This window comes from Manacus candei, unplaced genomic scaffold (genome assembly GCF_025592945.1).
Source record: "Manacus candei isolate 608988 ecotype Guabito, Panama unplaced genomic scaffold, ASM2559294v1 h1tg000137l, whole genome shotgun sequence".
Taxonomy (NCBI): Eukaryota; Metazoa; Chordata; class Aves; order Passeriformes; family Pipridae; genus Manacus; species Manacus candei.
Window position 1 is genome coordinate 1,000,292 of NW_026138185.1, and position 16,911 is coordinate 1,017,202.

The window sequence follows — 16,911 nt, forward strand, 5'->3', positions numbered from 1 at the left end:
GATGTCACAGGAGACCTGTTATGTCACTGAGGAGGATGTGATGTCACAGAGGTGGATGTGATGTCACAGAGGAACTGTCATGACACAGGGGAGAATGTGATGTCACAGGAGATCTGTGATGTCCCAGAGGATGGTTTGATGTTATAAGAGACATGCGATGTCACAGAGGGGATATGATGTCAGTGCGTAGGATGCGATGTCAAAGGGAACTGTGAAGCCACAGAGGGGGATGTGATGTCACAGAGGAGGATGTGATATCACAGAGGAGGATGTGATGTCACAGTAAGCATGTGATATCACCGGGCGGGATGTGATGTCACAGAGGAGGATGTGATGTCACAGGGGAGCTGTGATGTCCCAGGGGAGGATGTGATGTCACAGAGGAGCTGTTATGTCACAGAGGAGAATGTGATGTCACAGGAGATCTGTGATGTTAGAGAGGAGGATGTGATGTCACAGAGGAGGATATGATGTCACAGAGGAGGATGTGATATCACAGGGATGATGTGATGTCGCAGAGGAGGATGTGAAGTCACAGGAAGCATGTGATGTCACAGGGAGGATGTGATGTCGCAGGAGAACTGTGATGTCATAGGAGAGCGGTGATGTCACAGAGGGGATGTGATGTCACAGACGTGGATGTGGATGCGATGTAACAGGTAGGATATGGTGTAATAGGAGACATGTGATGACACAGAGGAGGATGTGACGTCACTGGGAGTTTTGATGTCACAGGGGAGGATGTGATGTTACAGAGGAGGATGTGATGTCACATGGGAGCTGTGAAGTAACGGGGAAGATGTGATGCCACAGATGAGGATATGATGTCTCAGGTCGCTGTGAAGTCACAGGGCGGGATGAGATGTCACAGAGGGGGATGCAAGCTCACAGAGGAGAATCTGATGTCATCGGAGACCTGTGAATGTCACAGAGGAGGATGTGATATCACAGAGGAGGATGTGATGTCGCAGTAAGCATGTGATATCACCGGGCGGGATTGATGTCCCAGAGGAGGATGTGATGTCATAGGGGAGCTGTGATTTCACAGGAGAGCTGGGATGTCACAGAGGAGGATGTGATGTCACAGAGGAGGATGTGATGTCACAGAGGAGGATGTGATGTCCTAGGAGACCTGTGATGTCACAGAGGGGGATGTGATGTCACAGAGGAGGATGTGCTGTCACAGAGGAGGATGTGATGTCACAGGGGAGCTGTGATGTCACAGAAGAGCGGTGATGTCACAGAGGAGGATGTGATGTCGCAGAGGAGGATGTGATGGCACAGGAGAGTTGTTATGTCACAGAGGAGGATGTGATGTCACAGAGGTGGATGTGATGTCACAGAGGGACTGTGATGTCACAGGGGAGAATGTGATGTCACAGGGGAGAATGTGATGTCTCAGAGGATGATTTGATGTCATAAGAGACATGCGATGTCACAGAGGGGCTATGATGTCACAGAGGAGGATTTGATGTCTAAGGGAACTGTGAAGTCACAGAGGAGGATGTGATGTTGCAGAGGAGGATGTGATGTCACAGGGAACTGTGATGTCACAGAGGAGGGTGTGATATTATAGGAGGTTTGTGATGTCATAGAAGCGCTCTGACATCACTGGGAGGATGTGATGTCACAGAGGAGGATGTGATGTCACAGGAGAGCTGTGATGTCAGAGGGGAGGATGTGATGTCATAGAGGGGCTGTTATGTCACAGAGGAGAATGTGATGTCACAGGAGATCTGTGATTACACAGAGGAGGATGTGACGTCACTGGTTTCTGTGATGTCACAGGACGGGATGTGATTTCACAGAGGAGGATGCAAGCTCACGGTGGAGAATGTGATGGGATAGGAGACCTGTGATGTCACAGAGGAGGATGTGAAATCACAGAGAAGGATGTGATGTCACAGTAGGCATGTGATGTCCCAGAGGAGGATGTGATGTCACAGAGGAGGATGTGATGTCACAGAGGAGTATGTGATGTCACAGTTCGCTGTGTTGCCACAGGGAGGATGTGATGTCACAGAGGAGGATGCAAGCTCACAGAGGAGAATGTGATGTCATAGGAGAGCTGTTATGTCACAGAGGAGGATGTGATGTCACAGAGGAGGATGTGATGTCACAGAGGGGCTGTTATGTCACAGGGGAGAATGTGATGTCACAGGAGATCTGTGATATTACTGAGGAGGATGCAAGCTCACAGAGGAGAATATGATGTCATAGGAGACATGGGAGACATAGGAGAATGTGATGTCACAGAGGAGGATGTGAAATCACAGAGGAGGATGTGATGTCGCAGTAAGCATGTGATGTCACCGGGCGGGATGTGATGTCACAGAGGAGGATGTGATGTCATAGGGGAGCTGTGATGTCCTAGGAGACCTGTGATGTCACAGAGGAGGATGTGATGTCACAGAGGAGGATGTGATGTCACAGAGGTGGATGTGATGTCACGGAGGGACTGTGATGACACAGGGGAGAATGTGATGTCACAGGAGATCTGTGATGTCACAGAGGATGATTTGATGTCATAAGAGACATGCGATGTCACAGAGGGGGATATGATGGCATCGAGTAGGATATGATGTCAAAGGGAACTGTGAAGCCACAGAGGGGGATGTGATGTCACAGAGGAGGATGTGATGTCACAGAGGAGGATGTGATCTCGCAGGAGAGCTATGTCCCAGGGGAGGATGTGATGTCACAGAGGAGCTGTTATGTCACAAGGGAGAATGTGATGTCACAGGAGATCTGTGATGTCACAGAGGAGGATGTGATGTCACAGGGAGGATGTGATGTCACAGAGGAGGGTATGATGTCACAGAGGAGGATGTGATGTCAAAGGGAACTGTGAAGTCACAGAGGAGGATGTGATGTCGCAGAGGAGGATGTGATGTCACAGGGAACTGTGATGTCACAGAGGAGGGTGTGATATTATAGGAGATTTGTGATGTCATAGAAGCGCTCTGACGTCACTGGGAGGATGTCATGTCACAGGAGAGCTGTGATGTCAGAGGGGAGGATGTGATGTCTTAGAGGGGCTGTTATGTCACAGAGGAGAATGTGATGTCACAGGAGATCTGTGATTACACAGAGGAGGATGTGACGTCACTGATTTCTGTGATGTCACAGGGCGGGATGTGATGTCACAGAGGAGGATGCAAGCTCACGGTGGAGAATGTGATGGGATAGGAGACCTGTGATGTCACAGAGGAGGATGTGATGTCACAGAGGAGGATGTGATGTCACAGGTTGCTGTAATGTCACAGGGTGGGATGTGATGTCACAGAGGAGGATGCAAACCCACAGAGGAGAATGTGATGTCATAGGAGACCTGTGATGTCACAGAGGAGGATGTGAATTCACAGAGGAGGATGTGATGTCGCAGTAAGCATGTGATGTCACCGATGAGGATGTGATGTCGTAGGGGAGCTGTGATGTCACAGAGGAGGATGTGATGTCACAGGAAACATGCAATGTCCCAGAGGAGAATGTGATGTCCCAGAGGAAGATTAAATGTCAGAGAGGAGGCTATGATGTCACAGGGGAACTGTGATTACATAGGTGAGCTGTGATGTCACGAAGGAGGATGTGATGTCATAGGAGAGACGCGATGTCTCATGGAGGATGTCACAGAGGAGGATGTGATATCACAGAGGAGGATGTGATGTCACAGTAAGCATGTGATATCACCGGGCGGGATGTGATGTCACAGAGGAGGATGTGATGTCACAGGAGAGCTGTGATGTCAGAGGGGAGGATGTGATGTCATAGAGGGGCTGTTATGTCACAGAGGAGAATGTGATGTCACAGGAGATCTGTGATTACACAGAGGAGGATGTGACGTCACTGGTTTCTGTGATGTCACAGGGCGGGATGTGATGTCACAGAGGAGGATGCAAGCTCACGGAGGAGAATGTGATGTCATAGGAGAGCTGTGATGGCACAGGAAGGATGTGATGTCACAGGAGAACTGTGATGTCATAGGAGAGCTGTTATGTCACAGAGGAGGATGTGATGTCACAGAGGAGGATGTGATGTCACAGAGGGGCTGTTATGTCACAGGGGAGAATGTGATGTCACAGGAGATCTGTGATATTACTGAGGAGGATGCAAGCTCACAGAGGAGAATATGATGCCATAGGAGACATAGGAGACATAGGAGAATGTGATGTCACAGAGGAGGATGTGAAATCACAGAGGAGGATGTGATGTCGCAGTAAGCATGTGATGTCACCGGGCGGGATGTGATGTCACAGAGGAGGATGTGATGTCATAGGGGAGCAGTGATGTCATAGGAGAACTGTGATGTCACAGAGGAGGATGTGATGTCACAGAGGAGGATGCAAACTCACAGAGGAGAATGTGATGTCATAGGAGACCTGTGATGTCACAGAGGAGGATGTGAATTCACAGAGGAGGATGTGATGTCGCAGTAAGCATGTGATGTCACCGATGAGGATGTGATGTCGTAGGGGAGCTGTGATGTCACAGAGGAGGATGTGATGTCACAGGAAAGATGCAATGTCCCAGAGAAGAATGTGATGTCCCAGAGGAAGATTAAATGTCAGAGAGGAGGCTATGATGTCACAGGGGAACTGTGATTACATAGGTGAGCTGTGATGTAACGAAGGAGGATGTGATGTCATAGGAGAGACGCGATGTCTCATGGAGGATGTCACAGAGGAGGATGTGATATCACAGAGGAGGATGTGATGTCACAGTAAGCATGTGATATCACCGGGTGGGATGTGATGTCACAGAGGAGGATGTGATGTCACAGGAGAGCTGTGATGTCAGAGGGGAGGATGTGATGTCATAGAGGGGCTGTTATGTCACAGAGGAGAATGTGATGTCACAGGAGATCTGTGATTACACAGAGGAGGATGTGACGTTACTGGTTTCTGTGATGTCACAGGGCGGGATGTGATGTCACAGAGGAGGATGTGATGTCACGGAGGGACTGTGATGACACAGGGGAGAATGTGATGTCACAGGAGATCCGTGATGTCACAGAGGATGATTTGATGTCATAAGAGACATGCGATGTCACAGAGGGGGATATGATGGCATCGAGTAGGATGTGATGTCAAAGGGAACTGTGAAACCACAGAGGGGGATGTGATGTCACAGAGGAGGATGTGATCTCGCAGGAGAGCTATGTCCCAGGGGAGGATGTGATGTCACAGAGGAGCTGTTATGTCACAAGGGAGAATGTGTTGTCACAGGGAGGATGTGATGTCACAGAGGAGGATATGATGTCACAGAGGAGGATGTGATGTCAAAGGGAACTGTGAAGTCACAGAGGAGGATGTGATGTCGCAGAAGAGGATGTGATGTCATAGGGGAGCTGTGATGTCATAGAAGAGCGGTGATGTCACAGAGGAGGATGTGATGTCGCAGAGCAGGATGTGATGGCACAGGAGAGTTGTTATGACACAGAGGAGGATGTGATGTCACAGAGGTGGATGTGATGTCACAGAGGGACTGTGATGTCACAGGGGAGAATGTGAAGTCACAGGGGATCTGTGATGTCTCAGAGGATGATTTGATGTCATAAGAGACATTCCATGTCACAGAGGGGATATGATGTCACAGAGGAGGATTTGATGTCAAAGGGAACTGTGAAGTCACGGAGGAGGATGTGATGTCGCAGAGGAGGATGTGATGTCACAGGGAACTGTGAAGTCACAGAGGAGGGTGTGATATTATAGGAGATTTGTGATGTCATAGAAGCGCTCTGACGTCAATGGGAGGATGAGATGTCACAGAGGAGGATGTGATGTCACAGGAGAGCTGTGATGTCAGAGGGGAGGATGAGATGTCATAGAGGGCCTGTTATGTCACAGAGGAGAATGTGATGTCACAGGAGATCTGTGATTACACAGAGGAGGATGTGACGTCACTGGTTTCTGTGATATCACAGGGCGGGATGTGATGTCACAGAGGAGGATGTGATGTCATAGGGGAGCTGTGATGTCATAGGAGAACTGTGATGTCACGGAGGAGGATGTGATGTCACAGAGGGGGATGTGATATCACAGGAGACCTGTTATGTCACTGAGGAGGATGTGATGTCACAGAGGTGGTTGTGATGTCACAGAGGAACTGTCATGACACAGGGGAGAATGTGATGTCACAGGAGATCTGTGATGTCCCAGAGGATGGTTTGATGTTATAAGAGACATGCGATGTCACAGAGGGGATATGATGTCAAAGCGTAGGATGCGATGTCAAAGGGAACTGTGAAGCCACAGAGGGGGATGTGATGTCACAGAGGAGGATGTGATATCACAGAGGAGGATGTGATGTCACAGTAAGCATGTGATATCACCGGGCGGGATGTGATGTCACAGAGGAGGATGTGATGTCACAGGGGAGCTGTGATGTCCCAGGGGAGGATGTGATGTCACAGAGGAGCTGTTATGTCACAGAGGAGAATGTGATGTCACAGGAGATCTGTGATTACACAGAGGAGGATGTGACGTCACTGGTTTCTGTGATGTCACAGGGCGGGATGTGATGTCACAGAGGAGGATGCAAGCTCACGGAGGAGAATGTGATGTCATAGGAGAGCTGTGATGGCACAGGAAGGATGTGATGTCACAGGAGAACTGTGATGTCATAGGAGAGCTGTTATGTCACAGAGGAGGATGTGATGTCACAGAGGAGGATGTGATGTCACAGAGGGGCTGTTATGTCACAGGGGAGAATGTGATGTCACAGGAGATCTGTGATATTACTGAGGAGGATGCAAGCTCACAGAGGAGAATATGATGCCATAGGAGACATAGGAGACATAGGAGAATGTGATGTCACAGAGGAGGATGTGAAATCACAGAGGAGGATGTGATGTCGCAGTAAGCATGTGATGTCACCGGGCGGGATGTGATGTCACAGAGGAGGATGTGATGTCATAGGGGAGCAGTGATGTCATAGGAGAACTGTGATGTCACAGAGGAGGATGTGATGTCACAGAGGAGGATGCAAACTCACAGAGGAGAATGTGATGTCATAGGAGACCTGTGATGTCACAGAGGAGGATGTGAATTCACAGAGGAGGATGTGATGTCGCAGTAAGCATGTGATGTCACCGATGAGGATGTGATGTCGTAGGGGAGCTGTGATGTCACAGAGGAGGATGTGATGTCACAGGAAACATGCAATGTCCCAGAGGAGAATGTGATGTCCCAGAGGAAGATTAAATGTCAGAGAGGAGGCTATGATGTCACAGGGGAACTGTGATTACATAGGTGAGCTGTGATGTAACGAAGGAGGATGTGATGTCATAGGAGAGACGCGATGTCTCATGGAGGATGTCACAGAGGAGGATGTGATATCACAGAGGAGGATGTGATGTCACAGTAAGCATGTGATATCACCGGGTGGGATGTGATGTCACAGAGGAGGATGTGATGTCACAGGAGAGCTGTGATGTCAGAGGGGAGGATGTGATGTCATAGAGGGGCTGTTATGTCACAGAGGAGAATGTGATGTCACAGGAGATCTGTGATTACACAGAGGAGGATGTGACGTTACTGGTTTCTGTGATGTCACAGGGCGGGATGTGATGTCACAGAGGAGGATGTGATGTCACGGAGGGACTGTGATGACACAGGGGAGAATGTGATGTCACAGGAGATCTGTGATGTCACAGAGGATGATTTGATGTCATAAGAGACATGCGATGTCACAGAGGGGGATATGATGGCATCGAGTAGGATGTGATGTCAAAGGGAACTGTGAAACCACAGAGGGGGATGTGATGTCACAGAGGAGGATGTGATCTCGCAGGAGAGCTATGTCCCAGGGGAGGATGTGATGTCACAGAGGAGCTGTTATGTCACAAGGGAGAATGTGTTGTCACAGGGAGGATGTGATGTCACAGAGGAGGATATGATGTCACAGAGGAGGATGTGATGTCAAAGGGAACTGTGAAGTCACAGAGGAGGATGTGATGTCGCAGAAGAGGATGTGATGTCATAGGGGAGCTGTGATGTCATAGAAGAGCGGTGATGTCACAGAGGAGGATGTGATGTCGCAGAGCAGGATGTGATGGCACAGGAGAGTTGTTATGACACAGAGGAGGATGTGATGTCACAGAGGTGGATGTGATGTCACAGAGGGACTGTGATGTCACAGGGGAGAATGTGAAGTCACAGGGGATCTGTGATGTCTCAGAGGATGATTTGATGTCATAAGAGACATTCCATGTCACAGAGGGGATATGATGTCACAGAGGAGGATTTGATGTCAAAGGGAACTGTGAAGTCACGGAGGAGGATGTGATGTCGCAGAGGAGGATGTGATGTCACAGGGAACTGTGAAGTCACAGAGGAGGGTGTGATATTATAGGAGATTTGTGATGTCATAGAAGCGCTCTGACGTCAATGGGAGGATGTGATGTCACAGAGGAGGATGTGATGTCACAGGAGAGCTGTGATGTCAGAGGGGAGGATGAGATGTCATAGAGGGCCTGTTATGTCACAGAGGAGAATGTGATGTCACAGGAGATCTGTGATTACACAGAGGAGGATGTGACGTCACTGGTTTCTGTGATATCACAGGGCGGGATGTGATGTCACAGAGGAGGATGTGATGTCATAGGGGAGCTGTGATGTCATAGGAGAACTGTGATGTCACGGAGGAGGATGTGATGTCACAGAGGGGGATGTGATATCACAGGAGACCTGTTATGTCACTGAGGAGGATGTGATGTCACAGAGGTGGTTGTGATGTCACAGAGGAACTGTCATGACACAGGGGAGAATGTGATGTCACAGGAGATCTGTGATGTCCCAGAGGATGGTTTGATGTTATAAGAGACATGCGATGTCACAGAGGGGATATGATGTCAAAGCGTAGGATGCGATGTCAAAGGGAACTGTGAAGCCACAGAGGGGGATGTGATGTCACAGAGGAGGATGTGATATCACAGAGGAGGATGTGATGTCACAGTAAGCATGTGATATCACCGGGCGGGATGTGATGTCACAGAGGAGGATGTGATGTCACAGGGGAGCTGTGATGTCCCAGGGGAGGATGTGATGTCACAGAGGAGCTGTTATGTCACAGAGGAGAATGTGATGTCACAGGAGATCTGTGATGTTAGAGAGGAGGATGTGATGTCACAGAGGAGGATATGATGTCACAGAGGAGGATGTGATATCACAGGGATGATGTGATGTCGCAGAGGAGGATGTGAAGTCACAGGAAGCATGTGATGTCACAGGGAGGATGTGATGTCGCAGGAGAACTGTGATGTCATAGGAGAGCGGTGATGTCACAGAGGGGATGTGATGTCACAGAGGTGGATGTGGATGCGATGTCACAGAGGTGGATGTGATGTCATAGAAGACGTGCGATGTCGCAGAGGGGATGTGATTACACAGCGGAGGATGCGATGTCACAGGGAGGATATGGTGTAATAGGAGACATGTGATGACACAGAGGAGGATGTGACGTCACTGGGAGTTTTGATGTCACAGGGGAGGATGTGATGTTACAGAGGAGGATGTGATGTCACATGGGAGCTGTGAAGTAACGGGGAAGATGTGATGCCACAGATGAGGATATGATGTCTCAGGTCGCTGTGAAGTCACAGGGCGGGATGAGATGTCACAGAGGAGGATGCAAGCTCACAGAGGAGAATCTGATGTCATCGGAGACCTGTGAATGTAACAGAGGAGGATGTGATATCACAGAGGAGGATGTGATGTCGCAGTAAGCATGTGATATCACCGGGCGGGATGTGATGTCCCAGAGGAGGATGTGATGTCATAGGGGAGCTGTGATTTCACAGGAGAGCTGGGATGTCACAGAGGAGGATATGATGTCACAGAGGAGGATGTGATGTCACAGAGGAGGATGTGATGTCCTAGGAGACCTGTGATGTCACAGAGGAGGATGTGATGTCACAGAGGAGGATGTGATGTCATAGGGGAGCTGTGATGTCCTAGAAGAGCGGTGATGTCACAGAGCAGGATGTGATGTCACAGAGGTGGATGTGATGTCACAGAGGGACTGTGATGTCACAGGGGAGAATGTGATGTCACAGGGGAGAATGTGATGTCTCAGAGGATGATTTGATGTCATAAGAGACATGCGATGTCACAGAGGGGCTATGATGTCACAGAGGAGGATTTGATGTCTAAGGGAACTGTGAAGTCACAGAGGAGGATGTGATGTCGCAGAGGAGGATGTGATGTCACAGGGAACTGTGAAGTCATAGAGGAGGGTGTGATATTATAGGAGGTTTGTGATGTCATAGAAGCGCTCTGACGTCACTGGGAGGATGAGATGTCACAGAGGAGGATGTGATGTCACAGGAGAGCTGTGATGTCAGAGGGGAGGATGTGATGTCATAGAGGGGCTGTTATGTCACAGAGGAGAATGTGATGTCGCAGAGGAGGGTGTGACGTTATAGGAGATCTGTGATGTCATAGAAGAGCTCTGATGTCACAGGGAGGATGTGATGTCACAGAGGAGGATGTGATGTCACAGAGGAGGATGTGATGTCACAGGAGAGCTGTGATGTCACAGAGGAGGATGTGATGTCACAGAGGGGCTGTTATGTCATAGGGGATCTGTGATGTCATAGGAGACCTGTGATGTCACAGAGGAGGATGTGATGTCACAGAGGAGGATGTGATGCCACAGAGGAGGATGTGATGTCACAGAGGAGGATGTGATGTCCTAGGAGAGCTGTGATGTCACAGAGGAGGATGTGATGTCACAGAGGAGGATATACTGTCACAGAGGAGGATGTGATGTCACAGAGGTGGATGTGATGTCACAGAGGGACTGTGATGTCACAGGGGATAATGTGATGTCACAGGGGAGAATGTGATGTCTCAGAGGATGATTTGATCTCATAAGAGACATGCGATGTCACAGAGGGGATATGATGTCACAGGGAACTGTGATGTCACAGAGGAGCGTGTGATGTTATAGGGTATATGTGATGTCATAGAAGAACTCTGACGTCACTGGGAGGATGTGATGTCACAGAGGAGGATGTGATGTCATAGGGGATCTGTGATGTCATAGAAGAGCTGTGATATCGCAGAGGAGGATGTGATGTCACAGGGAACTCTGATGTCAGAGAGGAGGATGTAGTGTCATAGAGGAGGATGTGATGTCATAGGAGACATGTGATGTCACTGAAGGGAATGTGATGTCACAGAGGAGGACGTGATGTCAGAGAGGAGAATGTGATGTCGTAGGAAGCATGTGATATCAGGAACGCTGTGATGTCATAGGCGAGCTCCGATGTCACTGATGCGGATGTCATGCCATGTGGAGTATGTGATGGCACAGAGGAGGATGTTTTGTCACAGGAGATCTGTGATGTCAGAGAGGAGGATGTGCTGTCACAGGAAACATACAATGTCCCAGGGGAGAATGTGAAGTCCCAGAGGAAGATTAAATGTCATAGAGGAGGCTGTGATGTCACAGGGGAACTGTGATTTCATAGGTGAGCTGTGATGTCACGAAGAAGGATGTGATGTCATAGGGGAGAGGCGATGTCGCAGGAGGGGATGTGATGTCACAGAATAGGATAGGATATTACTGGGGACGTGTAATCTCACAATGGAGGATGTGATGTCATAGAAGACATGCGATGTCACAGAGGAGGATGTGATGTCACAAGGGGCTGTGATGTCACAGAGGAGGATGTGCTGTCACAGGAAACATGCGATGTACCAGAGGGGAATGTGATGTCCCAGAGGAAGATTAAATGTCAGAGAGGAGGCTATGATGTCACAGGGGAGCTGTGATTTCATAGGCGAGCTGTGATGTCACGAAGGAGGATGTGATGTCATAGGAGAGACGCGATGTCACAGTGGAGCATGTGATGTCATAGATGACATGCGATGTCATAGAGGCGGATGTGATTTCACAACAAGCATGTGATGTCACAGGAAGGATGAGATGTCACAGGAGAGCTGTGTTGTCACAGAGAAGGATGTGATGTCACAGAGGAGGACGTAATTTCACCGGAGACATGCGATGTCACAGAGGGGATGTGATGTCAAAGGGAATTGTGAAGTCACAGAGGAGGATGTGATGTTTAGGAGATCTGTGATGTCATAGAAGAGCTCAGACGTCACAGGGAGGATGTGATGTCACAGAGGAGGATGTGATGTTATAAGAGATCTGTGATGTCATAGAAGTGCTCTGACGTCACAGGGAGGATGTGATGTCACAGAGGAGGTTGTGATGTCATAGGGGAGCTGTGATGTGATAGAAGAAATGTGATATCACAGAGGAGGATGTGATGTCACAGAGGAGGATGTGATTTCACAGGGCGGGCTGTTATGTCACAGAGGAGGATGTGATGTCACAGAGGTGGATATGGATGCGATGTCACAGAGGTGGATGTGATGTCATAGAAGACGTGCGATGTCACAGAGGTGGATGTGATGTCATAGAAGACGTGCGATGTCACTGAGGGGATGTGATTACACAGCGGAGGATGCGATGTCACAGGGAGGATATGGTGTAATAGGAGACATGTGATGACACAGAGGAGGATGTGACGTCACTGGGAGTTTTGATGTCACAGGGGCGGATGTGATGTTACATGGGAGCTGTGATGTAACGGGGAAGATGTGATGCCACAGATGAGGATATGATGTCCCAGGTTGCTGTGAAGTCACAGGGCGGGATGTGATGTCACAGAGGCGGATGAAAGCTCACAGAGGAGAATCTGATATCATCGGAGACCTGTGAATGTCCCAGAGGAGGATGTGTTATCACAGAGGAGGATGTGATGTTGCAGTAAGCATGTGATATCACCGGGCGGGATGTGATGTCACAGACGGTGATGTGATGTCATAGGGGAACTGTGATGTCATAGGGGAGCTGTGATGTCACAGAGGAGGATGTGATGTCACAGAGGAGGATGTGGTGTCACAGAGGAGGATGTGATGTCATAGGGGAGCTGTGATGTCACAGAGGAGGATGTGATGTCACAGGAAACATACAATGTCCCAGAGGAGAATGTGTTGTCCCAGAGGAAGATTAAATGTCAGAGAGGAGGCTATGATGTCACAGGGGAACTGTGATTACATAGGTGAGCTGTGATGTCACGAAGGAGGATGTGATGTCATAGGAGAGACGCGATGTCGCATGGAGGATGTGATGTCACAGAGGATGATTTGATGTCATTAGAGACATGCGATGTCACAGAGGGGAAATGATATCACAGAGGAGGATATGATGTCAAAGGGAACTGTGAAGTCACAGTTGAGGATGTGATGTCGCAGAGGAGGATGTGATGTCACAGAAAAGGATGTGATGTCACAGGAGAGCTGTGATGTCACAGAGGCGGATGTGATGTCACAGGTTGCTGTGATGTCACAGGGCGGGATGTAGCGTCACAGAGGAGGATGCAAGCTCACAGGAGAATGTGATGTCATAGGAGACCTGTTATGTCACAGAGGAGGATGTGAATTCACAGAGGAGGATGTAATGTCAGAGAGGAGAATGTGATGTCGTAGGAAGCATGTGATATCAGGGAAGATGTGATGTCATAGGCAAACTCCGATGTCACAGAGGAGAATGTGACGCCATGGGGAGTATGTGATGTCACAGAGGAGGATGTGCTGTCACAGGAATCATGCAATGTCCCAGAGGAGAATGTGATGTCCCAGAGGAAGATTAAATGTCAGAGAGGCGACTATGATGTCACAGGGGAACTGTGATTTCATAGGTGTGCTGTGATGTCACAAAGGAAGATGTGATGTCATAGGAGTGACGCGATGTTGCAGGGGGGGATGCGATGCCCCGGGAAGCTGTGAGGTCACAGAAGAGGATGTGATGTCACATGGAGCTGTCTTGTCCCAGAGGAGCATGTGATGTCACAGGGAGGATGTGATGTCACAGAGGAGGATGTGATGTCACAGAGGGGCTGTTATGTCACAGGGGAGAATGCGATGTCACAGGAGATCTGTGATATCACTGAGGAGGATGCAAGGTCACAGAGGAGAATATGATGTCATAGGAGACCTGTGATGTCACAGAGGAGGATGTGAAATCACAGAGGAGGATGTGATGTCGCAGTAAGCATGTGATGTCACCGATGAGGATGTGATGTCATAGGGGAGCTGTGATGTCACAGAGGAGGATGTGATGTCGCAGAGGTGTTGTGATGTCACAGGGGAGAATGTGATGTCACAGGAGATCTGTGATGTCACCAATGAGGATGTGATGTCATAAGAGACATGCGATCTCACAGAGGATGATGTGATGTCATAGGGGAGCTGTGATGTCATAGAACAGCTGTGACGTCACAGAGGAGGATGTGATGTCACAGAGGAGGATGTGATGTCACAGAGGAGGATGTGATGTCACAGAGGAGGGTGTGATGTTATAGGATATCTGTGATGTCATAGAAGAGCTCTGACGTCACAGGGAGGGTGTGATGTCACAGAGGAGGATATGATGTCATAGGGGAGCTGTGATGTCATAGAAGAGCTGTGATATCGCAGAGGAGGATGTGATGTCACAGGGAACTCTGATGTCGGAGAGGAGGGTGTAGTGTCATATAGGAGGATGTGATGTCATAGGAGACATGCGATGTCACTGAGGGGAATGTGATGTCACTGAGGAGGACGTGATGTCAGAGAGGAGAATGTGATGTCGTAGGGAGCAGGTGATATCAGGAACGGTGTGATGTCATAGGCGAGCTCCGATGTCTCAGAGGAGGATGTCATGCCATGTGCTGTATGTGATGGCACAGAGGCGGATGTGATGTCACAGGAGATCTGTGATGTCACAGAGGAGGATGTGCTGTCACAGGAAACATGCAATGTCCCAGAGGAGAATGTGATGTCCCACAGGAAGATTAAATGTCAGAGAGGAGACTATGATGTCACAGGGGAACTGTGATTTCATAGGTGAGCTATGATGTCATGAAGAAGGATGTGATGTCATAGGGGAGAGGCGATGTCGCAGGAGGGGATGTGATGTCACAGAATAGGATAGGGTATTACTGGGGACGTGTAATCTCACAGTGGAGGATGTGATGTCATAGAAGACATGCGATGTCACAGAGGCGGATGTGATTTCAGAGGAAGCATGTGATGTCACAGGAAGGATGAGATGTCACAGGAGAGCTGTGTTGTCACAGAGGAGGATGTGATGTCACAGAGGAGGATGCAAGCTCACAGAGGTGAATGTGATGTCATAGGAGATCTGTGATGTCATAGAGGAGGATGTGATATCACAGAGGAGGATGTCATGTCGCAGTAAGAATGTGATGTCACCGATGAGGATGTGATGTCACAGAGGAGGATGTGATGTCATAGGGGAACTGTAATGTCGCGGAGGAGGATGTGATGTCACAGAGGAGGATGTGATGTCACAGAGGTGGATGTAATGTCACAGGGGAGAATGTGATGTCACAGGAGATCTGAGATGTCACAGAGGAGGATGTGATGTCATAAGAGGCATGTGATGTCAGAGAGGGGATATGATGTCACAGAGGAGGATGTGATGTCAAAGGCAACTGTGAAGTCACAGAAGAGGATATGAGGTCACATAGGAGGATGAGATGTCACAGAGGGGGATGTGATGTCACAGGGAACTGTGATGTCAGAGGGGAGGATGTAGTGTCATAGAGGAGGATGTGATGTCATAGCAGACATGCGATATCACAGAGGGGAATGTGATGTCAAAGAGGAGGATGTGATGTCAGAAACGAAAATGTGATATTGTTGGAACATGTGATATCAGGAACGACGTGATGTCATAGGCGAGCTCCGACGTCACAGAGGAGGATGTGATGCCATGGGGAGTATGTGATGGCACAGAGGAGGATGTGGTGTCACAGGAAACATGCAATGTCCCAGAGGAGAATGTGATGTCCCAGAGGAAGATTAAATGACAGAAAGGAGGATATGATGTCACAGGGGAGTTGTGATTTCATAGGTGAGCTGTGATGTCACGAAGAAGGATGTGATGTCATAGGAGACACGTGATGTCCCAGGGGGGGATGTGATGTCACCGCGGAGGATAGGATGTGACTGGTGACGTGTAATCTCACAGTGGAGGATGTGATGTCATAGAAGACATGCGATGTCACAGAGGCGGATGTGATGTCACATGGGGGCTGTGATGTAACAGGGAAGATGTGATGCCACAGATGAGGATATGATGTCCCAGGTTGCTGTGAAGTCACAGGGCGGGAAGTGATATCGCAGAGGGGGATGCAAGCTCACAGAGAAGAATGTGATGTCATAGGAGACCAGCGATGTCACAGGGCGGGATGTGATGTCACAGTGGTGGATGTGATGTCACAGAGGTGGATGTGATGTCACAGAGGGGCTGTTATGTCACAGCGGAGAAAGTGATGTCACAGGAGATCTGTGATGTCATAGAGGACGAATTGATGTCATAAGAGACATGCGATGTCACAGAGGGGATATGATGTAACAGAGGAGGTTGTGATGTCAAAGGGAACTGTGAAGTCACAGAGGAGGATGTGATGTCGCAGAGGAGGATGTGATGTCGCAGTAAGCAAGTGATGTCACAGGGGAGGATGTGATGTTATAGGAGATCTGTGATGTCTCATAGAAGAGCTCTGACGTCACATGGAGGATGTGATGTCACAGAGGAGGATGTGATGTCACAGAGGAGGATGTGATGTCACAGGATTGCTATGACGTCACAGAGGACGATTTGATGTCCTAGGGTACAAGTGATGTCACGGGGGAGGATGTGATGTCACAGGAAGCATGTGATATCACAAGAAGGATTTGACGTCACAGTGGAGCTGCGATGACACAGAGAAGGATGTGATGTCATAGAGGAGGAATTGATTTCCTAGGAGACATCCGATGTCACAGAGGAGGATGTGATGTCACATGGAGCTGTGATGTCACAGAGGAGCATGTGATGTAGCAGAGG